Below are 27,158 nucleotides of genomic sequence, written 5' to 3'. Positions count from 1 at the left end.
TCACCAACAGGGACATTCTCTAAAAGCTGCTCTGAAAGCCAAAGAATAACTCTTCCAGGAGACACTATGGGAAGGATTCAGAGGATCACAGTCTCTATGGGTGAACTAAGCAATATCACTAAGGATTTCAGCTCCAAACCCTCAGACCAGAGATAGGGATGGCCTAGGGCACAGTGGAGTGCTTAGCAAACTTTGGATCCTTAGCTACAACCTTCGCAATATTTGTCATGTCTGAACACCTCCTATGATGGTTAATTTTACGTGTCATCTTCACTGAACCATGGGGTGACCAGATATTTGGTCAAACTCTATTCTAAGTGTATCTGTGAGGATGTTTTTGGATGAGATTAACATTTGACTCTGTAGACTGAGTAAAGCAGATTTGCCCTCTCTAATGTGGGTGGGGCTGATCGAATCAGGTGAAGGCCTGAATAGAACATAAAGGCTGAGTAAGAGGGAACTCCTCCTGCCTGGTGGCCTTTGAGCTGGGACATCATTTTATTCCTGCCCTCAGACTTGAACTGAAACATCAACTCTTCTTGGTTCTCAAGTCTTCCAGCTTTCAGACTGGAACTACACCATTGGCCCTCCTGGGTCTCCAGCTTGCTGACCACAGATCGTGGAACTTCTCAGCCTCCGTAATCATGGGAGCCAATTCCTTTTTTTTTTTTTTTTTTTTTTTTTGGCCACTCCGCATGGCTTGCAGAATCTTAGTTCCCCAACCAGGGATTGAACCCGGGCCCTCGGCAGTGAAAGCACCAAGTCCTAACCGCTGGACCACCAGGGAATTCCCTGCCGACATCTTATAATAGATCTCTATCTCTAATCGGTCTGTCTATCTATCTATCTATACTATTGGTTCTGTTTCTCTGGAGAACCCTAATAATACACCTCCTGTACCATATTTACTTAATACCTACTAAATCTTTAAATAGTTTATTTAAATAAATGCATTTTAAAATGCAACTTTGTCATATTGACAAGTTTAAATCAAATATTTTGTTAAAAATATAAATATATAAGCTAACTGTAAAATTAAATACACACTTATTAAAATAATAGTTCCCTTGAAAACACACACTTCTGATGGTAACTGTATATGGCACAAAACTTCTGTCTCTCATTTCAGTCCCTAGCAAATGGAGATCAACTATATTTTATAGTGAATTTTACCCTCCTTTCAAGTGGAAAATCCTTTCCTCTTAGGCATCAAAAGTAATACTCAATACACAATACAACAGAGAGAATGCCATTACTATGTGCTTCAGTTATCAGTTGCTACACTTAAAACTACTCCAAGCTTTGGCTTATTGTGTAGGTCTCACCGTTTTGTGGGTCAGGAATTCAGGAAAGGCTCCACTGGGCAGTTTGTCTCTGATCCTTGTGGCATCAGCTGGGGAGGCTGGGACAGGAAGATCCACTTCCAGGATGGTATCTTCACTCACATGTCTAGTGGCTCCGTGTTTCATGCCTATTCCTCTCTCCCCTTGGTGTCTCATCCTCCAGCACCTCTCCACAGAGCTTTGACTTCTCATGGCCTGGTAGCCCTGGGGCAGTCACACTTCTTATGTGGTGGCTCAGTGCTCCAAGGGTGAGCATTCGGAGAGTCCCAGAGGTTCCTCCTGTCTGTCCTGGAACGTGACTTCCGCCACATCCTATGAGCCAAGGAAGTCATTTAGGACAGCCCAGAGTCAAAGAGAGGGAATTAGACTCCACAGCTCCATGGTAGGAATGTCAAAGAATCTGTGCCATCTTTATTCCTTCATCCCGTTCTTATGTACTGAAGAAGGAGAAAGTCCTCAGACATGGGATTTCCACATCATGGATAAAAGTGTATCGTCTAAGAACTAAGGCAGGAGCCAGGTCACACTGGAGCACAGGCATCAGTTTGAAGTCAGACACACCTAGCTTTGACACCAGTTATACCACTTGCCGGGTGACCTTGAGTTTAAACTCACTGACTCTCGGGGGTGGGGGAGTGTTGTCTGTAAAGTGGAATAATGGTATGTTCCAGGGCTACCCTGTGGATACCTAGTAAAAAGCCTTACTTTAGTCAGTAAGAGTTAATGCTTTTAAGCAAACCCAGAAAAAACTGATGATTTTACAAAGGTATTTTTAAAATACTGTATTTATGATAAAACCTATTCATACTCTGAAGGAGAATGAGACATGATACAAAGAGCCTTCTCACTTAGCTTAAAGCTGCAGTTTTTGGAGGAAATTCGCTAGCGAGCATCTTCTCAGAATGTCAAAGTCACCCCCAAATTCCTGCCATGATATTTGAGATGGCTCTGCTTAGTAATCATGTAGGGAGCTGGCAAAACAGAACCATCTCTTTTCTAAGCCATAATTAATCAGGTGTTTGGGGAGGGAGGAGAGAGTGAAATCCATGGCAGCTGGCATGCTCTGATCCACAGGTGCTCGGCGGTGGTGATCACACCCCTGCAGAGGGGCATTTTGGAAATGCGCTGGTCCAATGCAGGGGGCAGGGTGAGCATTACTGTACTTGGAGGGCAGAGACGAGGGACGCTGGGTGCACGCAGCTGTCGCACATAATGAAGCCCTTGCTCACCGTATAGTCACATAAGTGAAGACCTCGTTTTTCTGAATCTAGAACTAACTTCGTTTTGCGTATAAACATAATGTATTTCTATTCAGCTATAATATTTTCCAAGAATTCAAGTAGTACATAAACCAAGGAAAGACTGTCTCTATTTTGTTCAGAATTCCAAGAGTTGTTTACCATTTTGGAAAATCATGTCACTGGCAGCAGCAGAAGCTTGTGCTATTCAAGTCTCCAGTATCACTCGCCTGTTTTAGCTGCACTGGAGGTAGCGAATGTCAAGCACCTGATCACGTCACTGGCCTCCAGAGCCAGGCACCTGCACTGGAAGTAATTACAAATTACGCTGCCTTCGTTCCTCTTTGGATCTCAGGTGTGACATCATGCTGATTTTTCTTAAATTGTGGGTGGGTTATATTATCTGGGAAATTCACTTCAGGACTGTAAACAGGGCATTAAAGATATTTGTAATAAAAATGAGGGTTGAGGGTGACAGGCCTGAGAATCCACTGCTTTAAAAGAAGTTTGGGGCTTCCCTGGTGGCGCAGTGGTTGAGAGTCCGCCTGCCGATGCAGGGGACACGGGTTCGTGCCCCAGTCCGGGAAGATCCCACATGCCGCGGAGCAGCTGGGCCCGTGAGCCATGGCCGCTGAGCCTGCGCGTCCGGAGCCTGTGCTCCGCAATGGGAGAGGCTACAACAGTGAGAGGCCCGTGTACCGCAAAAAAAAAAAAAAAAAAAGAAGTTTGTGTGGATCAAAAATGCGTTTCCAAGTGGAAACACCAAGGAATCATTTCCCTTCTGGAACCTGCTGGACCTAGGAGCAGCCCAGCCAGGCCAAGCAGGAGCAGCTGGCATTGAGGCATGAAAGAGCTCTTTCTCTTCAGCCCTCACAGGTGAAAAGACATGGATGCTTCAACAGCTTTTCAAAATTAAGGCAAGACTCAGGAGACTTCACATGGCCATGTGACAAGTTAAGCCTCAGTTTCCTTATCTGTGTAATGGAGATAAAAATAGCCCCTCCCATATTGACTTCCTATGTGGATAAAATCCAACAAATGAGATAAAGCATGTTTAGTGCTTCCCTCAGCACCCCTGAGCATACAGTGCTCAATAAATGGAAACATGAATTTATTACTGAGATAGGCTGGGACCTGGGACCTGGGACCCGTTGCTGCAGTGCTTGCACCCGGACAAATGTCTCCTGAAGCAACAAAATACGAAGAAACTATAAGGGACTAAAAATAGCTGTGTGCATGTGCAGTTGGGGCAAATCATGGACCAAAAGGCCAAAAACCCAACTGCCACTTCTGAAGAGCCAGGAGCAAAAGGAAGGTGTTGGGAGCAAAAGCAGGGTACTGCGCATGCCCCCTGCACACAACACCACCAAAGGGGTGGGCAAACCACCTAAGCTACCCCTCCAGCCTGACCCCTGGACACACCCCTTACCCTCACCCCATATAAGGAACCAGCTGGCTTGCCCTCAGGAAGCCAGCAAGTGAGCAAGGGAAACTTACTTGTCCTCGCTCCCTCCTGCTGCACCAGGGGCCCCAATAAAGCCTTACCTGAATTTCTTGTCTAGCCTCTGATCCATTTCCATTGATTAAGGAGGCTAAGAACCCTCGTTGGTAACATTACTGTTCATACAGCACTTTACAGTTTATAATGCTCTTTTCTATATACTGTCTCCTTTGAACTTTATATACATTATCCCAAGTAATCTTCCCAACTTCTGAAATATTATATCCTATGATCTAGTAAAGTAGGGGTAACACCAAAGAGTGTGCATGCCCTTTCCACAACACTATGCTGCCTCCACCCATGCCGACATTATTCATTTACTCATTCATTCATTCATTCAACAAATATTTATTGAGCACTTGGCATATTCAAGGCACTGGGCCTCAGCAGTGGGGGCTAACAGGACTACCATCCCTGGGAGGAGGGGAGGTTCAGGACGACCCAGAGTTGCCACGATACTTGAACTGGGTCACACTGGTAGCCACTCAAAATCCATGCTGCTCCATTCAGATTTATTATGTGCAGCTCTGAGGACAAAAGAACACCCTCACGGTAGGAAAAACTTACTGGAGGAAGAAGCCGAGGGAACTTCTGGGGGAGAGATTCCCTTGCTAACAATTGGAGCTTCCAACAGTGGAAAGGGGCAGCCCCTTGAGGATGTAGGCTGCATCCTTTGCAGACACTAGGGGAGAGACTGAGGCTGCCCTGGGAGGGAGGCCTTCAAAACCCATTCAGTTAAAGAATCTGGGAATCACTTAGAGATCACTTCTCAGAGTAGAGGTTTTTACTTTTAACTCTTCCCTTCAAATGTCAGATGTTTTTCCCTTAAGCTCATTATTTAGGTTATTACTTTAACCTTCCAGCTTCCACAGAGGGGTGACCTGGCTAGAAAATGGTCTGGGACTTAAGTGGATCCATGGTCCCAGTGTAAATTCTTCTTATCCTGTCCCAAATCCGTATTCTCAGGGATGAAAAACAAAACCCCCTGGAAACTGATAATCAGTCTACCAAGTACACAAGCAGAATACATGAAATCTCAACCAAAGGGCAGCCTGGGACTGCTTAATTTTGCCCAGGAAGCCATGTAACTGTCCACTGTTAGAAATCTACAAAGACTGGCTAAGTCTTTGGTCCCATGTAAATATTTTTTCCTCAGGCATGAAAATGCCAAATATAGTCATAAAAGCAGTGGCCTAACAGAAATAGATTTTTTAAATGATTATACTTCCCATTTATTCCACACTACTCTGGTCTCAAGCCAACTAATAAGAACTCAATTTCTCCACACCTGACACTAGCAGATTTGGGCTGCTTCCAGGGAAACGTGTGTAAAAGACAAACATTTCTGAATGTGCTTTTTCTTTACACTGCTATCAGAGAAATTTTAGGTCCTTTATTCTTTACTAGGTTCATGCCACAAGACTTCTTACTAAAAGGAGGGCAATAGAAAGAAAGGACCAGTCAATTATACCACCACACATCGTCACACACCATTGCATCCCAACTTCAGTTTCTGACTTCAGTTCCCTGGAGACAGTTTATATTCACCTGCTTTCATTAATACAATACACATTTGTACTGTGCTAAATACTTAGTATTAATTACATTACAAACACTCAGTACAAGGGCTATATTTTCACACTGTAGGTGGTGATTTCAGGCGTTAGAGCCAGTTGTTGTTGTTGTTTTTTCTTCTCATTGTTTCTATGCTTAATTTGTGCACCAAAATTTAAAGCTTTCTACAGCTTTCCACTTGAAGCATCTTTGCAAATGAGGTCTTAAAGTGATAAATCAAACATGCTTGAGTATCTTTTGGCATCTGTAAGGGGGAATTCTCAATAGAAGTGGGAATGCACTGATGGCTATTGGGTTGACTCCCAAATTTCATGGCACAGTCCCCTAGCACAAGCAACAAGGGCAACAGTATGAATCAAACCAGTGACCACAGGTTTCTCAGGACTGAAAAGTGACACAACTCTATTCCCACAGTGGAGTTCCTTCCTGATCAATAAACCCAATGCCTCCCCCAATGTTTCTGAGTTATTCACTTTAGGATAAATAGCATATCTTAAGAGCTAATTGTTTGATTAAGCCTTGGCATCATCATAATTTCCCAATAGCGAGAGCACTGAATCCTAGAGGTTGTGAAGGAAAGAGGTCAGCCTCTTTTCTGGAGGGCCACAAAGAATGAGAATGATTCCTGTTGGCTTGTAATAGTTTAGACATGGCGAGGCCCAAAGGAATTAAGTAACACAACCTCCAAATCCTGGCTCCAAAACAAAAAGTGTGAATGCCCCGAAGTTGGTTTTCACCTTGGGTTTTTCTCCTCAATTCTTCTTTTTTTCTTTTACCAAGGCCCTGTCAAAACAGGATTCAAATCCTGAGGCCAGTTCCAGGCCTGCTCAAAGACTGAATCCAAGGCAGATCCTCACACATGGCCGCTGTTAAGGGTTAACATCAGTCTGGTGAGAGCGCTCAGGGCCTGCCTCCGGACACCAGAGGAAAACACACTCCTTGGCGTTCCACCCTGGTTTTCTCATTAGAATGATGATGTCCCAGGATGACTTGTGGACAAATGCGAAAGGGAACATAGAAAATCTCTCCCTCCAAAAGAAGACAAACAACCCATAAAGCTCTGTGAGCTGACAGCCTTGTGCTCCTGTTGGCTATTGCTGAATCCTTTCTGAACTGCACCAGGGGATATAGGAGGGAGGGTGATGCCCAAGTCCTCATTGGAAGAGGGATGGAATAGGCTCTCTCCTCTGGGTTTTATCTTTGTTCAGTGCCATTTTCCCTGGGCTGGACTAGGACCTAACCAGAGTAATTCTTTGCTCTGCCCAGATCAGCATTTGCTCCCAAGTTTAGGGACCGTCTTCATAAAAGGCTGTATATTTCTTTAGAATGAATTTCAGCCCTATGTGTGTGTTTTGAAAGAACTGGGCTTTTGCTCTAGAATGGTCAGCACAGAGAGACAAAAAGGGCAAAGTCTTTTGTTACCAAATATTCAGCTCACGAAAGTTGAGTCACCATCACAGGGCTAACCAGACAACGTCACCACCTTTCAAAGCACAGCGTTGACACTATTTTTCCCTGGCACATTAATTTTCTCACAACAGCCAACTCCACTCCTCTGCTTCTGCACTGAATGCCCTCTGGAGACAGTAAGGCCACCCCAAAGTGCTCAAAGGAGTGTGCAATCCTTCCTAAAAAGCAGTAACACTGGGACCAAGTTCCATTTATGTGATCAATAAATGAAGCTGATGAAAAAGAGTGCACACCTGCCTCCCCACAAATAAAAATTTAGGGAGAACGTGTCTGAGTTTGCGGGAGAGTAAAGAGGAGTTTATACAGTTTGGTGCCACCAGATTCTCTCTAAATCACAACTGGTCAAACAGTAACAACAGCAACCCCAGGGAAGCCCGCAACGTGGATCTCGGAATATACTCCTGTTACTCCAGGTGTCACATAGACTCAGTGGAATGGCCTAATGCAAAGTGAGAATTGCCACTGGGTAATAAACTCCTTTCTGTCCTAAAATAATCACTGCAAGAGGCAGTGAGAGTCCACGAAGTAATCACTTCAAGAAGCAAGAGGTGTTTTATCTCCTCAGTGGTGGCAAAGTGCCTCTTCAGATTGAAAAATGCTGATTTATTCCAGAATGCGGAAATCCTGCTGGCTGTTCGTCTTCGTCCCCCGCTCCTGAAGGCAGGGATGTTCTTGACTGTGTCCGAACTGCCAGTTTAACCCAGCAGGAAGTTTTGTCTCCATGTCTATTAGCTGAGAGAAGCAACAGCTCACCAACGCTGACATTTGAAGAACCCAGAGGGTGGAGAGAGAGGTCTGACTCCTGGAAGGAGTGATTTGCACACATCGCCACTTGCCTTCCAGCTGCTGTGCCCAAATAGTAGCGTCCCTCCTCAGGCTGCCCCTGAATGCCACCCACAAGTGACCAACAGCACTGGAGAGTGGGGCACGGGGGTTTTGTTGTGGAGCAGGCTGCTCTGAAGTGCCCAGAACTCCTGTACCTCCTCAGACATTTATACACATAGGTCAGAATAAGCCAAATTTCAAACAGCCCTGAGCACGTCTAAAATGGCCTGCAGCTCCTCTTCTTTGAGCCTCAGTCTGAATCTCAGCATCTGACCACCCCAGGGTGAGAGTCTGAAGACGTATTAAGGAACAAACCCTTGCCAGAACTGAAGCCGAGATGAGCGCAACAATGAAAAACACTTAGAACCTTGTGGGCTCGCAGCCAAACACTCGAACTTGGTTTGAACGGACCAACGAATGCACGATTCGCCATAGTGATTTACAGCAGAGATTCTAGCAGAGATTTACAGCAGAGACTAGCGTGTGGCCCTCTTGCAAATGCAGAGGGTTTGGGGGGAAAGGTAGAAAAGGAAAATGAAGGAAGAGAAAGCGACAGATGCAAATGAATCCAAACACTCCGAGCCACTCTTTCAACCTCAGATATTTTACAGTTTGAGTGATCCTAATGGTCTTCGAAGCACACTGGGAAATGTCGCAATAGATGTTTGAATTAAAGTCCAGTAGGTTTGCCAAAAGACCAATTGTTAAAAATTGGCAAGATTCCAGAGAACTTACTAGGCTGCAGACTGCCCGGGGCTGAGAGAATTGCGAATTCCAGAGAAAGTTAATTATCACCTTATTGATAAAGGGGTAATTTTTAAAGCTTATGGTGTGGCTTTTGTGACTCAATTAAAATTTAGAGTAATTTACTAGACACAGTGGTGGCTTCTGTTACATTATATAGTATAAAACCATTTGATTTTTCTCCCAGGGGCTGTTTTTTATCCCCCTCACCTCTCCTCACCTGTCTGCCTTTGAAGGCAACAAAAACATTAAAAACATGTAAATCTCAAACTAGCCTTTTGAGAGATTGCAGGATTAAGAAGTAAGATGTCCAGAAGACACTTAAACAAAGCTCTCTCCTAGAAAAGTCAGATTTGTCCACCAAAATTAAGAATCACATGTGCTCACACCAAAAGGGACTGCTTTCACAAACTTCATTTCCAAAATGTGAGACCTAATTTTATGCCCTTTGTTAATTTGATGGGAAAAGAGTCTTTCCTCATCTCTTTTCCCTTCTCTCCCACACCACCTGCAAATAAAAGCAGAGGCTCCGTGGAAGAAAAGCCTCACTGAATGAAACTGGAGGTGCTTGGGCTGTGAAGCTCCCAGGCAGTGTCGCCTCCTGCTCTCTCCAGGACGTGTTGATCGGGGTAAGCACGCCCAGTCACCTGGCGTCAGTGTGACGCTGAGACTTCCAGGGGTGCAGACTTGGGAGGAACCTCGTCCCGAGGAGCCCTGCCCGGGGCCCCAGGGAGCCACTTCTGAGCTCCACCCCACCTCTGCCTGCCAGGACCCCATGTTCGCTCTAAAGTGTCTTCAGGAGCGAGTGAATGTGTGTGATGTGTCAGCCAGCCACGCCGAACTGCAGACCTCCAAAACACTCTAAACTATAACTTCCCACGTGTGCGTAAAGATTATTTCTCTCTGAGCATTCCTTGTTTTGATTTAAGGGCACTTCAGCAATGTTTCCTTAAACTTGTTTAAATATTTAAGATCCAAAATTTAGATTAAAAAATACATAAAAGCCGCCACAATATGAGAGGTTTTTGCTTGTGATTTTTCACATCATTTAAAGTTTTAAAAAATTTTTTTAATTCTATCTTTGTACTCTGGGGCATCGCTTGAATTTTATAATAAGTAAATGTTATTTCACATTTTAAAAGTCATTATTCTTTCAAAGCTTCAATATAAAAGTTTTACAGCAGAGACAGTACCTGGGGCTGGCTTGTGTTCTAGCAGCTGGTCTGCTTGTCTTACCTGCTGTTGGAGGAGCCCCTGCGATCCCAGCCCACAGAAGCCAAGAACTAGAAAGTGAAACTGCTGCTGGTTTCACTTGCCTCAAAAACACACTACCAAAAGCAGATAAATGACCCAAAGCAATTTACTCTTGTATCTCTTATTGTTTTCTTTCTATTATTGTTCATTTACTTCTCAGGTTGTTTTATTCTTGCTGTTGTCGTGGTTTTGTGGGGGTGGGTCCTGGCAGCAAAAATAGAAGTCATTTTAGTGGCATAGGGAAGAAATTTAAACACGTTAAACATAAAAGAACTGGGTGCTTGTGGAATTTTCACTTTTCTTATAATTCCACAAATCAAGCAGACATAAATTATTTACCAAAATATTACACAGCCTCTCCACACACACAAAGATAAAGAAAACACATTCATATTTTTAAAAATATCTGTCACAAGTATGTTTGAAAGGTAGATTGTGAAGCCACCAGACAATTTCCCTAAAACTGAAGGCTCTACATTCACATTTTATTTGAGTCTAGACAATTCACTACTGCTTTTCTAGGTAATCTGCACCAAGCACTGTTGCTCAAATACCCGCTTCATTTTTTCGGGCTACTTCTACCAAGCAACACACAAAAAAATGCTGCACATGAATATTGCACCCCTAGGTAGTTTACTTTTCCACACTATAAATTCCTTCATAGTTATTTTTATGCTTTCACTCCAAATATCCTATCTTATATATATATATATTTTAAAGTCTCGAGGGAAAAAAAGCAACTATGTTTCTCACTCTTCAAAAATGGTTCCTCTGGTTGAAAAGGAAGAAAAACAGAGTATACAACAAACATCTGGATTCTGAAGTGCCTGGATTACTTTCTCAAATACCGCAATTTCTGAGACCAACCAAAAAGCCACTTTCTCAGAAAGCTACTGATTGTCGGATCCTCTTGAGTATCATCACAGAATCCAGCGCCTCCTCTCCTTCACTGTTACAGGTAACAGAAGGAACTTTTGAGCACCTCAACCATCAATCTGATGATTACCTGCAGCCCGCACCTCACCCTCATCCACTGTCCTATCCTGCGCAGCAAGCAATCACGCCCCTGGATTCAAGTCACACAAAGCCCTACCTGGGAAGGAGGTGACTCTGTATTTAAACTTGGGAAAACTGCTCCTGACACTCCATAGTCACCTGGTTTTTTTTCCCCAAAACTAACCAACACCAGCAACTAGCAGTAAATAGTATTCTCATCTATCCTGGTAAATTAGGAGAAACTAGTACAAAGACAAAAAAAATATTCCATCTGAGATATAAAAAACAAAATCCAATTTTAAAAACCACTCTTACATGTTCACAACATACTGATTATAAAAATTAAATTTTAGGTAAATATTTTTATCCCAAGACATACTACAAGTTTTTAAATTAAAAAAACAGAACAAAGCAAAGTGAAATCATCATGCCAAAAAAAAAAAACTAACCAATTATTTGAGTGCACATTTGGGAATAAAAATAACTTTCTACATATTCAAATGCAGAGTGAAAGAGTAGTATATGTACCCCAAATTGATAAACTATATAATTCTATACTATGTCTTCCCCTCTGAGATCTGGTCAAGAAATCAAACACTGTATTTTGAGTCGGAGGAACTAAAGTTTACCTGCCTGCCTCAGCGGTTTTAGTGCAGGACACTCGTGCATTGCCGTAAATGTAGGCATGCAATCCAGAAGAACTGAAACAGGTAATCTGTTATGCTTATAGTGAAAAGAGAAGGATCCCATGTCAACGGCACACCCTCCGATTGTGCATCTCCCTTACCTACAGCTCGTTCACCAGAGCCCTGATCAGGTTCTTTACCAGGTCGGGAATGTTGACTCAGAAGACAGATGACTTTCAGTACATGCAAACCGAGTATTGCAAAAGCTAATCTTCCACCCGTGTGTTTAGTAGCTCACAGTTAGTCTCCAGCTGCCCCGCTCTCCGGCTGCAAACATCTCATTAGACTAATGCATTCAGCACAGGCAGAAAACTCGATTTACCATAGCTACAGCAATGAATTTCCATTACGATGACAGCTTCAACCACATCATGTCCAGAAAACCAGCCAACCACTGGCTTTTAAAGAACACACACATTTTACATGCAGAAAACGAGGCGTGCGAGTGTGTGTGTGTGTGTGTGTGTGTGTTTTGTGTTTCCTTCCTCTTAGCAGCCCAACTAAGAGAAATGTGCAGTGTAGCTTTTTGCTGACATGAGCTGCAAGGTAATGACACTTCTGCTTCTTTGGTAGTTACGTCCTGTAATAACCTGAATTATGACACAATTGTCAGAATGGGTGTTTCCAACATTTCGGTTTTCATTACCCCTCCTCTGTTGCCATAGAAACCAGACTGTAACATCATCTCTTTGTCCCAGTCCTGCAGCAGTGTGCCAGCACCGGGCTTATAAGATACTGGTGATCTGAAGGAGTGAATGCTTGACTTTGAACAAATAAAATAAAAAGAATTATTCTAATGACCTCGTTGTTCAGGAGAGACTGTGTGTTTGCCGGAGGAGTGTGCCTATACAGGTAAGCACACCATGCTCATACGTACTGACTCTACAGCTGCATACAACACATATGGTTAGTTCTTTTAAACGGGGCACTGACTTGGGCTCCAGATCTGTGTGTAAGTGCAGAAGCGTAAACATGGTTTACACTCATAAACATGGTCGGGTCCTGCATGAGGTAGAATGGTCCTCACATGGGATAAGGGCCACTATTCATCCTCCATGCCCTATTGTTTTCTCTGTGGCAAATCAATTTATAGTGGTAAAGGGACTTTTTCTTCTTTTTTTTGTAAAGTGGAGCAAGGCTCCCAATTGCCCATTTCATTCACCCCATTCTGGCACTTTATTCCCAAGTATTTCCTACAAGATGAAACATCTGTTTAATATGTGACCACCTGCAGGCTTATTCCTGGGGGTGAACAACAAGCAAATTTAGCCAGGACTAAACATCAACCAGGGATAATTAAGGTTTAGGCCACAACTTGGACAGTTACTGAGAATGAAAAAAATGAAATTACAATTTGAGCTTTTTCCAAATATATATACAGAATCACAAAAGAAAGAAATAAGAAATCTCTCTCCTCAAATTATAAACATAGAAAAAAATTAAATTTTTTTGAAGTCAAAGCATTGTACTTATTGAACAAGAAGTAAATTCACTACTTAATCATCTAATTTTGTTGTTTTGTTTTGTGTGGGAAAAGGCAAGTTTGGTAGTTTTTCATTTTGCTCATTTAATATAAGTTCATTTCATTAAAGGAGGAGGAGGAAGAGGAGGGAGGGAGAGGAAGAGGAGGAGGAAAGAAAACAGGACCCAATGGATGAGTTCAATTTGGCCAGCATTTCTGCTGCAGCCACAGTGGTAGTATTTATGCCCATGGCCTTGAACACAATCCTACACTACACTCAGTGAAGCACCTTGGCCTGAGATGCTAGACCAGTCTTTGCTTTAAAATATTTCTTCAGATAAATCAAATAAAAATTTCCTAGATAATCTAGAATATTTCCCAATTTCTGCAAAAGAAGAAAAAGGCTTGTCAAGATCTGCCTGAAATAAAGGAGTTTTCAGTTTTCCTACCCAGCTCTAGAGAATTTGTGATTCTGGTCCTTGGGGTGCACAAGATCCATCCTTAAGTCAAGTGTGTCTGGGATGCAGGCACTGGCATCACAGGTCAATTGCACAATGAGGCTTAAAATGGAAATTAACTAAACCTCGCTTGCTTTTAAAAAGTAGATAGATGCTTGATGGATAGACAGATAGATGATAGATAGATAGATAGATAGATAGATAGATAGATAGGTAATTTTACTGGGATTTCTTTCTTTATACAACCATGACTGTGGGTCTTAAGTAATTAAGTTCATGTTTTTAAAAATCCTCAATTTTTTTTTTTTTTTTTTGCAGTACGTGTGCCTCTCACTGTTGTGGCCTCTCCCGTTGCACAGCACAGGCTCCGGACGCACAGGCTCAGCGGCCATGGCTCATGGGCCCAGCCGCTCCACAACATGTGGGATCTTCCCAGACCGGGGCACGAACCCGTGTCCCCTGAATTGGCAGGCAGACTCTCAACCACTGCGCCACTAGGGAAGCCCTCCTCAGTGTTTTTAATTCCAAAAAGAGAAAGGAAATTTGGTGGGATGGCTGCATACAAGCTAAGGGCTCTGTTGAGAAGACAAGGGGCCCTTCCGAGCTAATGTATCTCCAGGTTTTATACTTCCCTGGGCTAGGATCAGGATGCTTAGGCTATGCCACGTTGTTAATTTTCTTTGGTACTGTGGTTACATTTCTGTCTCAGACCACAGGCAGCACGTTTCACTCTTTCTACACAAATGCTACTGGGTTGGTGGTTAGCAAGAGGCAGCCAGAGGGAACAGGTTAATTTGAGGGCATCCCAAATGCAAACCTGCTTAGAGTAGCCTCTCTCTGAAGAGTAATCCCTATGTCAGCTGCTGGTAAAGAGTTCTGGTTCCAACACAAGAATCAGTTGGAGAGGGCTGTGTCCTGGACAAAGGAGTCAGTGCTATGGGAAAAACAACCCTTGTCATCATAATAATAGCCAACATTTACTGGGGAAATATCATGTACCAGCCCTTTTCATATGTTATCTCATTTACAACAACCCTATGAAATAAGTATTATGAGTACCATCCCCATTTTACAGAAAATGAAACTGAGACTTGAGGACTTTAAATAAGTTGCTTGGGCAACTTATTTAAATTTAAATACTTACTTAAAGTATGCAGCTCAGAAGTGTTGCATACAGGACTGACCCAGGCATTTTGTCCCCAAAGACACAGTACTTAGTCATTTGGCCACATGGCCTCCTGGCACTGCCCCTTGTTCCAGCTCTGCCATTAACCCAAAAACATTGGTCGAATGTTATTACACTCTCCTTCTATAACATGGGGATGGGAGTAGGAGACTAGATCACCTTTGTGGTCTCTTATGGTCCTGACATTCTACAGTCCAATGAATTGCTTTATCTGCTGGGCTGGAACAGGCAAATGCTTTGGGCTGGAGGAGAACTCAGTTATGGTTGTGGCTATGGCCATGACTACTAAGGGGGAAAATAGCACCCTCTCTTTCATTAGAATAAGATCTGATAAACTCGTGCTTTGGACTGTCAATTTGGGATGGAGGTAGAGGGGAGAGAGCATAGAGAAAGAATAGGGAAGTTTTAAAGGCCAAGATCCCATTCCTGAAGTAGCAAAAGGAGACCAGTTTCCCACAGTCAAGAAGCCCCATGACACTGCTTCCACATCATTCAACACAGACTTTTCCCTGAATGTTCCTGAAAATTTGAGAAGTTTCAGGGTTATGGAAGGTATGAGGCTTATGATCCCGTTTTGCCAGAGGGGAAATCGAGGCGGCAGATGGTTAACCTGATTAGTCAGACGAGAGGTAAACAGTTAGTAGAGCCAGATCTCCTAGTTCCTCCAAACTGCCACGTCTTCAACCCAAAGCCCTACCTTCCACAGGGCCAGATCTTTGTTTAAACTACACAAGCAGGAATCTTTCAAAATTAGAAGCAAAACTGTTCTTTGTAGTGAAGTTAAACGGGGAACAATCTCAATGTCCAATAAAAAGAGATTATTTAAGCTAATGTATCATGTGTCCATACTATAGAATATACAATGTAACCACCAAACAACCAAAAGGATGTCATAGAAAGCCATGACATGAAAAAATGTTCTCAATATATAGTTGCCAAAAAATGCAAGTTACAAAAGAATATGCAGGGCTTCCCTGGTGGCGCAGTGGTTGAGAGTCCGCCTGCCGATGCAGGGGACACGGGTTCGTGCCCCAGTCCGGGAGGATGCCACATGCTGCGGAGCGGCTGGGCCCGTGGGCCATGGCCGCTGAGCCTGCGTGTCCGGAGCCTGTGCTCTGCAACGGGAGAGGCCAACATACCACAAAAAAAAAAAAAAAAAAAAAGAATATGCAGAATAGAATCTTATTTTGAAAAGAAAGAAAAAGATTTGAAAAATACTGGAGCTATGGTAATAGTGATGATCCCTTGGTGACAGGATTATGAGTAATTTTTATCTTCTTAATCTCTCTTTTTTATATTTTCTATAAAGGAACACCTACTTTATGTGGTAATAAAAAGTTAATGTGAATTAATTGATTAGTGACAATTTTTCCTTATTACATCTGCAAACATATTTGCTTTTAATTCTCATAAATCTTAAACCTCAAATTTCTTTTACATCAATGAAATAAAAATAAATCCTGTGCCTGGTGGTTTTAAACTACATTCAGCCATGGCCTTAGCCAGTGCTTCAAGCTTGAAGACTGCTCCCCAACTCTCTCAAGTTATCCTGTTATCCTCCACTCTGGGCTTCACCATCACCTAATATCTTTGAGCCCATGCAGCGTATCCAGCACAACTAACACAAAATCAGGGACAGACTCCCTATCCTTCTACACCCAAGGGCTCCCACGGTCTGTGGGGTCCTTTCACACCTGATGATACTCAGTCTTGCTTTAGTAAAGCCATATTCTAAAGATAAACGAGTTGGTGAGGGGAGAAGGTGATCGAATGAAGTGAAAATCACTCCCATCCAAGGAAAAAATGACTCATTAAAATTCTCTTGGGCCTAAAACTTAGTTCCTTTCAGATGGGGCCTACTGTATTTGTGGCTCTGGGCCTGTGGCCCTGGCTGATATTCAAGGATTGACTTAGTGGAAATATTTGTCTCAGGGTCTGGCAGTTTTGGTGGTAGCAAGTCCAGTGACCCTCATCCCAGGTGCAGTGTCTGGTAACAGGGTTAGTCAGTGAGGGCATGTGCTGACAGCCAGGAGAGCTGCAGGAGACAATAGCTGGGACTTTTCTTTGGTAACTAGTCTGTAGATTCCAAGCTGCCAAGGAACCAGTCTTGTTCTCCACTGAATCCCCAACATGTGTCTGGTCTGTAGTAGGAAATCAACAAATAATTATTGCTTAATGAATAAAAGAAACTAGTGGTTAAAAAGGTGACCTAATCTTAATCAATATTAGTATAGGCTTTAGACCTGATTCCTTTTCCCCCCCCCCAAAAAGTGACTGACTTTGGATATCTGCCATCAGAAAAAAAAAAATCCTAATCTGTTAAAACTGAAAGGATGACTTCCATTTCCTATCTCCCTCTACCTTTATGCTCTAAAAATGCTATCTCCTTGGGATCACTTCTGCTTTGAGCCATGTTTGTTTGAAACTGATGAATTTTTATTCAGCATTCATAAAGGTGATCTCCAAATACTTTTGGCTATTTGATAGGTTTCCTTTAAGCTCCTAAAATATTTTCCCCAAGTTAAATATGAGCGATCAATGTTGGAATGCTGAGAAACTCCTAGAATTAGAGAAAGTGAGCCTCAGCCATACCTGTATGTATACTCCAAAGAGACAGAAAAAGAGGCTTCAAATAAAGTAGAGTATATGCAATTTACTCTTTTTTAACCTGAATAGCCAAAGCAATCTTGAGAAAGAAAAACGAAGCTGGAAGAAACAGGTTCCCTGACTTCAGACTATATTCAAATCTACAGTAATCAAAACAGTATGGTACTGGCACAAAAAAAGACACATAGATCAATGGAACAGGATAGAAAGCCCAGAAATAAACCCACACACCTATGGTCAATCAATCTACAGCAAGGGAGGCAAGGCTATACAATGGAGAAAAGACAGTCTCTTCAATAAGTGGTGCTGGGAAAACTGAATAGCTACATGTGAAAGAATGAAATTAGAACATTCCCTAACACAATATACAAAAATAAACTCAAAATGGATTAAAGACCCAAATGTAAGACTGGATACTATAAAACTCCTGGAGGAAAACATAGGCAGAACACTCTTTGACATAAATCACAGCAATATCTTTTCGGATCCATCTCCTAGAGTAACAGAGATAAAAACAAAAATAAACAAATGGGACCTAATTAAACTTAAAACCTTTTGCACAGCAAAAGAAACCATAAACAAAACAAAAAGACAACCTGCAGAATGGGAGAAAATATTTGCAACGGATGCATCTGACAAGGGATTAATTTCCAAAATATACAAGCAGCTCATACAGCTCAATATCAAAAAAAAAACAACCCAATCAAAAAATGGGCAGAAGACCTAAATAGACATTTCTCCAAAGAAGACATACAGATGGCCAATAGGCACACGAAAAAATGTTCAACATTGCTAATTATTAGAGAAATCCAAACCCAAACTACAATGAGGTATCACCTCACTCCAGTCAGAATGACCACCATCAAAAAACTACAAATAATAAATGCTGAAGAGGATATGGAGAAAAAGGAACCCTCCTACACTGTTGGTGAGAATGTAAATTGGTACAGCCACTATGGAAAACAGTATGGAGCTTCTTTAAAAAACTAAAAATAGAGTAGCCATTTGATCCTGCAATCCCACTCCTAGGCATATATCCAGAGAAAACTATAATTGGAAAAGACATACACACCCCAATATTCATTGCAGCACTATTTACAATAGCCAAGACGTGGAAGCAACCTAAATATCCATTGACAGATGAATGGGTAAAGAAGATGTCGGGTATACACACACACACACACACACACACAAAAAACACACAATGGAATATTACTCAGCCATAAAAAAGAATGAAATAATGCCATTTGCAGCAACATGGATGGACATAGAAATTATCATACTAAGTGAAGTAAGCCAGACAAAGGCAAATATCACATGATATGGCTTATATGTAGAATCTAAAAAAAAAAGATACAAATGAACTTATTTACAAAACAGAAACAGACCCACAGACATGGAATACAAACTTATGGTTACCAAAGGAGAAAGGACAGGAGGAGGGATAAATTAGGAGTTTGGGATTAACACATACACACTACTATATATGAAATAGATAAACAACAAGGACCTACTATATAGCACAGGGAACTATATTCAATATTTTGTAATAAACTATAAGGGAAAAGAATCTGAAAAAGAATTGATATATATATATATACACATACATATACACACACATATAACTGAATCATTGAATCACTGTGCTGTACACCTGAAACTAACACAACATTGTAAATCAACTATACTTCAATTTTTTAAAAAGGAGTATATGCAATTTAGCTGATAAGTTACTTCTTCTGGACCCAATTTCTACAGAAAGGGGTGTGTGTGTCTGTGTTAAGTAGGAAGGACCAGGGGGCTCAGCTAAAAGAAACTCTACATTTTAAAAATGTCATTTAGAGAATAGCCTGTTGGGGGTTGCCTGCAGTTGCAGTTGCAGTTTCTAGAATAAAGTCATTGATTACCTGAAGCTCCATCTCCCTTTATTTGAGGGAAGATCTCCAAGATGGGCCCTTTAGTTACCAGAAGGCAAGAACACAACCATTGTCCTTGAAACAGAACTTGAATGCAGATGATGCAGTCTGAAATTTTTCACTGTCTTTAGATTAAAAAGTAGCTGGTGGGTGAATAAAAAGCAACCGGTTGATGAATTCCCTGCAAGGATAACCAACTTTAGTATGGGCCACAATTTTAATAAGCCCACTTGGTTAGAAGCTGAACCCAGAAAACGGAGTCTGGGGCCAAGAGGAAGGAAGAGAGAAGTAAGGTTGCATTGACAGTAAAAAATAACTCAGAGCATTCACTGGCAGGGAGTCCAGTGAGCTTTCAGTGAGGCTGACCCAACTCAATGATACGACAAAACACCTGGTCTGAATCATCCTATGCCTGGCTTCCCACATGGTCACAATATGGCTGCCACTTGCTTCCAGGCCATGTACTTCCCCATTCACATTCAACACAAAGGAGAGCTTCTCCAGGTACCTTCCACAGAGGAGCTAGGAAGCTTCTTTCCTAGAGCAACCTGCCAACATCTCTCTCATCTCATTGGCTGCAATTGGGCCATGCCCCATACCTGAACCAATGACAGCCACTAATATATGCTGATTGGCTTAAGCCCACCTTTGGAGGGGGTGGGAGGTGGATTCTGTTTTGCCCCAGGCACAGGAGCTGCCTGGGGAGGGCTGGATACCTGAATAATTGCAGTGCTCTTGGCCAAAAGGAAAAGGAATGGGTGCTAAGGGACCATAACCAGCAAGAAGTGACTGATTAGTAGAAGGTAGGGAGGGGGAGATCTGGGAGGAGAGAAGAGCTTGATGGGTTGGGGGATAAAGAGATGGCAGGATGCTGTGCGCTGCGCATGTGACCCTCACTCCTACAGCACTCTCAGACATGATCTTCAGGAAAGACCACAGAAATTGTGAAGTGCTTGATGTGGTTGAAGTTCTTGTAGAAATTGGTGAAGACGCTGAGTTTTGCTCTGTTTTGGTGAAGATGTTGAACACATGAGAAGCCAGGGACGAATACCAAAGGGATTCAAAAACTGTTAAGCCTGGGGAAGTAGTTAACGGCTAAGCCATATGAGGAGAACTCTGGACTTCCCTGGGATGTGAAAATCAGGAATTTAAGGGACAGAAAGGCAGCCAGCTGACAAAGGGGCTACAGCCATGTAAGTTGGGTGTATATTCAGCTATACTGCACTCTTAAGTAAAGGGGAGGGATATTCTGGAGATCCTTGACTGGAATTGGTGCTCTCCAGATGAGCTATTCAAGACTGAATGACTCACACTTTGAGAAGAGTACCTTAATCTAGCTGCACAGTTCACCCCTAACCTGCATGTGTGTGTTTTGTGAGATGAGAGATAAAAGCCAGGCCCTGACTGAAGGGAATCGATGGGAGGGTCGGTTCCGTCCTCTTGAACAATGTAGGGGCTGCAGGCAAGCCTCGGGAAAATGGCCAGGTGGAAACTGAAGGAGTTCCTACAGCTTAGGGCTCAAGGGATGCTGTAGGGACTCAGAGGCTACCTGCTTTTGGCAGCAACAGGACATGTGGCAGCACCATCTGGGAAAGGGTCCTTTACTGACCTTCCAGTGATGGAGACCAGGAACAACCTCTGGACTAATACAAAACCCAGAGAGTTTGGGGGACTCTCCAGTGAGGGATGCCCATCTTCTCCTGGTTTGTGGGAGTTATATTCATACGAACACTAAAGGAGATGGGAATAGCAAAAACTAAAATGAAAAGAAAATTTAACAAGAAACATACAAGTTTTATGTGAAGCTCAGTGGCTCAGAGCAAGTATTCTGGCTTGACCCTATCTGTGACCTTGGGTGAAGAAACTCAACTGCTCTGTGCTTTATTTAATTTCTCTTGTCTGTAAAATGGGCATAGTACTACTGTTGTGAGGATGAAATGAGTTAGAATAGATATAATGTCAAGCTGTTAGAATAGTGCCCGGAATGAATGAATGAATGAATACATAAATAGCTATAATAAGGAAAAGGGAATCTAAACGGCACAAACACACTTGAGAAACAGGAGAAAAGGGGGATAAAAGCAACAAAATTGTAGAAGCTGCAAAGCAAATGGGCTGATGGACGAGAGGGATCTGACCTGGTGGACCCACGATATCTGAACCTTTATTCTGAAGTCGGGGGTACCAGGATGCACACACTTCACACCATGAAAGCCTCTGAAACTGGAGGCTTCAGGAATCTCCAAACGTGGAAGTGAGAGGGGACTAAGAACAAGAAGACCAGACCCCCTCCCCACCCCTATGCTGCTGGTGATGGCCCCTCAATCCTGACCAAACAAAGGATTACTCTATTTTTTTTTTTTTGCGGTACACGGGCCTCTTACTGTTGTGGCCTCTCCCGTTGCGGAGCACAGGCTCCGGACGCGCAGGATCAGCGGCCATGGCTCACAGGCCCAGCCGCTCCGTGGCATGTGGGATCTTCCTGGACTGGGGCATGAACCCGTGTCCCCTGCATTGGCAGGCGGACTCTCAACCACTGCGCCACCAGGGAAGCCCCCCACAATCTCTTTTTACCTCAAATGTATTGAGAAAAATTATTAATGTGCTCACAGTGGATCAAGAAACTGATTATTTAAATGATTAGTAGGTACTAATTAGCAGCCACAAGTCTTAAAGGTGTGCAGGGTGTTAAGCCCCCAACTGCTCCTGGGCTCTCAGCTGGACCGAGGCTTCCTCACTTTGCCAAATAACTTTATTTTTAAGGACAGAATCCAATTCATTTTCCAAACAACTACCTCCAGAGCCCCAAATGGCGATGGCCGTCACAGCAAGGGGACTCCCTCCCTGAGGTCAATTCTCCATCCCATTTGCTCAGATGCCAAATTTTGTGCCTCCAATACATTATATTTTAGGGAGATTAAAAATTCATATCCCCAACATAGTGAGACAAAGGATCTCATTTTGGCAAAAAGGACCATTTGGAATTATGCCTGGGGGGGATGAGTTGTGAAAAAATCTGTCCTAAAGCAGCAGGTTGTGATGGCCCTGACTACTAAGTTAGCATTGCTGGAGCCTGGAGAGTCTCCCAGGGAGACAAGTAATGGTGGGAAATTGCATGTGCTATTAGCCTGTTTTCACACTGGACTTAGCAGCTACTAGAAAGGTGATGGTTCTCTGGAAATTACAGAATAGTTGACTGGATTCTTTTTGTCTCCATAAACCAGTGGAGGAACTGGGATTCTCTCCTTTGCATGATTTCCTGTTACTAATTAGAATATTACAATCTTATGGAACAAAAGGGAGACCAAAGTCTGAGTTCGAAACTCTGCAGTGACTATATTCACCTAGAAAGAATTAGGCAAGGCATTATTTTGAATCCTCAGATCTCAATTGTGTGTGACAGAACATGGAGTTGCATTAGAGTTTTATCATCAGAGTAAGAGGATACAGTCTGGGGAAGCTGGGTTTTATGAGACCCAGATTGCTATGAAAATGTACTACACGTTATTAAATTTTTACCTCAAATCCTCCGAATGCCTGTTTTTCTTTCCTGGACCAATTCACAGCTCCTCGGTGAACTTGGGTGCCACACATGTTGGACAAATCCATGGAGGATGCTCTGCTCAGGGTCCTCTTCCCACCTGCAGTGAGAGGAGACAAGTGGGCCTCTGCCCTGGGGAAGACAAGGACCGCTCCCTGAGGCAAGCCTCTCCACCATGGAAAGGTTCACTGTGGAGAGGAAAGCGCCTCTCCTGCCAGGAGCTCAGCTGATGTCTCAGACCAAGTTTAAGTGTCTGACAGGAACAATGTTCTCTCCCTGGAAGCCAGCACTTACTGGGTTCTAGGAGCTTCCTGACCAAAGCTCCAGCCTGGCAGCCAACCCCCTGTCTGTCAAGGTGCTGATGGGACCCCTCCCCCCCGCCAAAAGAGTCATCTCTCAGGCACCAATGTATTGCACTTTCATTTATCAGGGTTTCCTTGGTGTTATGGGTTGAATTGTATCCCTCACAAAATATGGTGAAATCCTAACCCCCAGTTCCTCAGAACATGATCTTAATTGAGACAGGGTCTTTACGGAGGGGATCAGGGTAAAGTGAGGTCGTTAGGGTGTGCTCTAGTCCAATATGACTGGTGTCCTTATAAAAAGGAGAACTTTGGACACAGAGACAGACATGCATTGGGAGAAGACAATGTGAAGAGACACAGGGGAAAGATGCCATCTACAAGCCAAAGACAGATCCTGGAATGATCCTTTCCTCACAGCCTTCAGAAGGAACCAACCCTGCTGACAGCTTGATTTTGAAAATCTAGCCTCCAGAACGGAGACAATACATTTCTGTTGTTTAAGCCACCCAGTTTGTGGTACTTTGTTATAGCAACCCTAGGAAACTAACACACTTGGCTTTCTCTCCCCCAAGACTAAGCAGGTCAGGAGCAAGGGGGAGCATATCTACATCTGAGTCAGTCCTATTTTGGATGGGATTCAACAGTGGAGTGAAGGAAACAAGCTCAACAAGGGCCAAGCAGTGTTATTAGGAATATTATAAGGGTTCTGGTCCCTCATAGGGGATTGAGTCCTTTGACCCAAAATCTAAATGTAATGGACACATAGACTGTGTGTGTGGTGTCCCATAGGACATTGGGTGTAAAATGGTTATCCAGAAGCGAGGTCCCCAGAAGGCTCCCACCAGGCTTTGTTCAGGGTGGTGCACAGGTGGTATCATGACTTCCATATTTCTGCCCTACCCAACAGTTCCTATTCAGCATGGTCTTCAGTCAGAAAGTAAACCTCTCTAAGAATCCACCTGTCAATGCAGGGGACACGGGTTCGAGCCCTGGTCTGGGAAGATCCCACATGCCACAGAGCAACTAAGCCCATGAGCCACAACTACTGAGCCTGCGCTCTAGAGTCCGCGAGCCACAACTACTGAAGCCTGCGTGCCACAACACAACTACTGAAGCCTGTGCACCTAGAGCCCGTGCTCCACAACAAGAGAAGCCACCGCAATGAGAAGCCCGCACACCACAATGAAGAGTAGCCCCCACTCGCTGCAACTAGAGGAAGCCCACGCGCAGCAACGAAGACCCAACGCAGCCAAAAATAAATAAATAAACTTCTAAAAAAAAAGTAAACCTCTCTGCCAAAATAGCAAAATACAGATTTGTCTATTAAAATAAATTAATGTAAAAATATTAAGCTTCTCGAAAAGAAGTTTCCATAGACATAGAGAGCAGCAGCTTTAGCTGAATTTCATGATCTAAATGATTGATTGCTTCTTCTTAAAATCTGTTAAGAACGCTGATGGCTTGTGAAAAAAGTCACAGACAAGGTTGTACTTGAATTTAACTGAAACAAAGCAGAGATTGGATTTTTTTTAAACCCAGCCAGGTTTTTATAAATGGAATTTAAAATATATAGATAAGAAGACCTTCAAAAGACAAAACAGAAATGAATCTCTCTCACGATGAGAGCTTCACGCATTCTTTCATTCGCCCACACCTTTCCGTTCCTCCCTCCACATAAATTCATTCCTGGCTAGAGTTGCCAGAAAAAATACAGGACACTCAGTCAAATTCGAATCTCAGATAAACAAGGAACACACACACATACACACACGTACATTTAGTATACCAAATGTATATACCTTACACATATATGCATATTTATTAATAAATAGATTTATATATATATATTATATAATATATATTTAGTATAAGTGTTTTCCTAACTATATAATATAAAAATATATTTAATATACATTTTAGTATAAGTATATAACAAATATTGCATTAAACACACTTAAATACTAAAAAATAATCTGTTGTCTACCTGAAATTCAAATTTACCTGGGCATCCTTTGTGTGTGTGCTAAATCTGGCAACCCTGTTCCTGGCCCCAAAGCCAGGCCCCTGACAGCTCCGATGGAAGGTGTGGCGGTGAGTCCTAATGAGGATTATATTTATCCAGGGGGGTGGCTGTATTTCCTCCCTGCTCTAGCGAGAGGCCCTGAAGTTCACGGGGTTACCCCTCCGAGGCAATGACCGTGGGTAGCTGTCGGCCCCCAGGGTGTTGTTTCGGGGCTGAATCCTGGGGACAGTGGGGAAGCCCCCGCCCCGAGGACGGTGCGCCAGGTCTATCCACCTGAGAGACGAACAACGAAAGCGGCAGTGACTCCCTTTGGCCTCCAGGGGTCCGAGGAGAAGCAGCTCGGTCCTGGGAGTGGGCAAAGGGGACATAGTCGGGACTCCGGGTCGCCCGTAGCTCGGGCGTGGCTCCGGCCACAGGGCCTCGCGCCGCGGGCTCACAGGAAGGCGCCCCGGATGTCCCGGCTCCCGACGGCCTGCTCCCGGCCTCCTCGGCCGCTTCGCGCCCCCTGGCGGCGGCAGCTGGACACGCCGCTCACTCGCTGAGTCCGTTCCCGCCTGAATCCCGACACCTGCACGGAGCACCTGCACTGGAGGTCGAGAGTCCTGGAGAAACTAGTCCTTCGTGGGGCAGGGCAGAAGAAAGTAACCGTTTCCACCGAAGACACCTATTTCAGGGTCTTCAGAGACAAGGGAAGACCTGAGCTCCTGGTAGTTTATCTCCTAGGGACAATCGCACTGCTCCTGAGAGCATCTTTGCCCTTGTCTTCCCCTCGTTTTCCGCAGGTATTAGGTAGCTTAATGCTCTGCTGGCCCCATCACTTAGACCACCTTGAGTAAGTGTGATAGGGAATCCATCTTTTTAACTACAAGACTTGCCAAACTGTAAGAAAAATACAAGTAGACATCTTGCTCAGTCAAAATTAGTAGTATCTCTTGCTGCAAACGCAAAACAAAAAGATGAAGGTCTTGTGTCTTGTTTTACCTTACTCACGCAATGACGCCATCCTCTCCCCTTCTCACAATGCTGTACAGACGTTCTCTAGGCAGACAGGAAAATCAAGAGACAGATGTTCCAAGTGAAAACCAAGGGCAAGAGATGTCCTTACAGCCAAATGACTGTCTCTCGCCCTCCTTCTCCACCCAATGCAAGTTAACTGACAAACACTGTCAAGGTCTTCATGGTGGGTGTTTTTTTTTATGTGTCCGCTTGGCTTGGCCAAGGTACTCTGATATTTTGGTCAAACACTGGATGTTGCTGCGAAGGTATTTTTTTAAACGAGATTAACATTTCAATCAGTAGACTTTAAGTAGATTATCCTCCACAATGTGAGCAGGTCTCATCCAATCAGTTGAAGGCCTCAAAAGGAAAAAGATTCACTTCCCCCAAGGAAGCAGGGAATTCTGCCTCCAGACTGCCTTTGGACTCAAGACTGCATCAACTCTTCCCTGTCTCCCAGCCTGCCAGCAGCTCACTCTGGAGATTCTGGACCAGCCCAGCCTCTACAATCGTGTGAGCCAATTCCTTAAAACACTTCTTTCTCTCCCTCTCTCTCTCATACATAGATATAGACATATCTATATCTGGCTGGCACCCTGCTCAGCCCAGACCCATCCCTCTCACCTACTCCAGAACTTGGCTCCAGCAATACCCCTCTCTTGCCTTATAAGTTTTTCCTCTCCAGTAGATGATTTCCTTCTGCATAAAACATACTGTTATTGCTCTCATCTTTTTTTTTTTTAAAAAAATCTTGATTTCATTTCTCTTCTAGCTGCTACTCTCTTTCTTTGGTCATCTTTGTAACAACATCCCTCTTAAGAGTTGTGTGTGCTCTCTGTCTCCAAATCTTTCCTCCCGTTCTCTTTGTTTGCCTTTTTTATTGTGAAATACAACACATATACCAAAAAAAGGGGGAGTGGAGGGTAAAAACAGAACCATACAGCTTAATGATTTATCCAAAACAAATACCCTTGTTACCACCATCCAGGTCAAGAAAAATAGCATGTTAGCAAGAGCACAGAAGTCTTCCTT

At 43.3% G+C, this 27,158-nt stretch overlaps 1 protein-coding gene across 1 annotated transcript in view; it reads right to left on the bottom strand.

Moving 5' to 3' along the window:
- SCML4 (Scm polycomb group protein like 4) overlaps window positions 1-22,819 on the bottom strand; it is a 121,690-nt gene extending 98,871 nt beyond the window's left edge. Inside the window, exon 1 of the mRNA XM_060115066.1 lies at window positions 22,781-22,819. The gene's annotated coding sequence lies outside the window, so the exon portion shown is untranslated. The remainder of the gene's footprint in view (window positions 1-22,780) is intronic.
- Between the last annotated feature and the right edge of the window lie 4,339 nt (window positions 22,820-27,158).

Source organism: Mesoplodon densirostris, chromosome 12 (genome assembly GCF_025265405.1).
Source record: "Mesoplodon densirostris isolate mMesDen1 chromosome 12, mMesDen1 primary haplotype, whole genome shotgun sequence".
Taxonomy (NCBI): Eukaryota; Metazoa; Chordata; class Mammalia; order Artiodactyla; family Ziphiidae; genus Mesoplodon; species Mesoplodon densirostris.
Note: the sequence above shows the minus strand (reverse complement) of the source record. Positions and strands in the feature narration are given on the sequence as shown.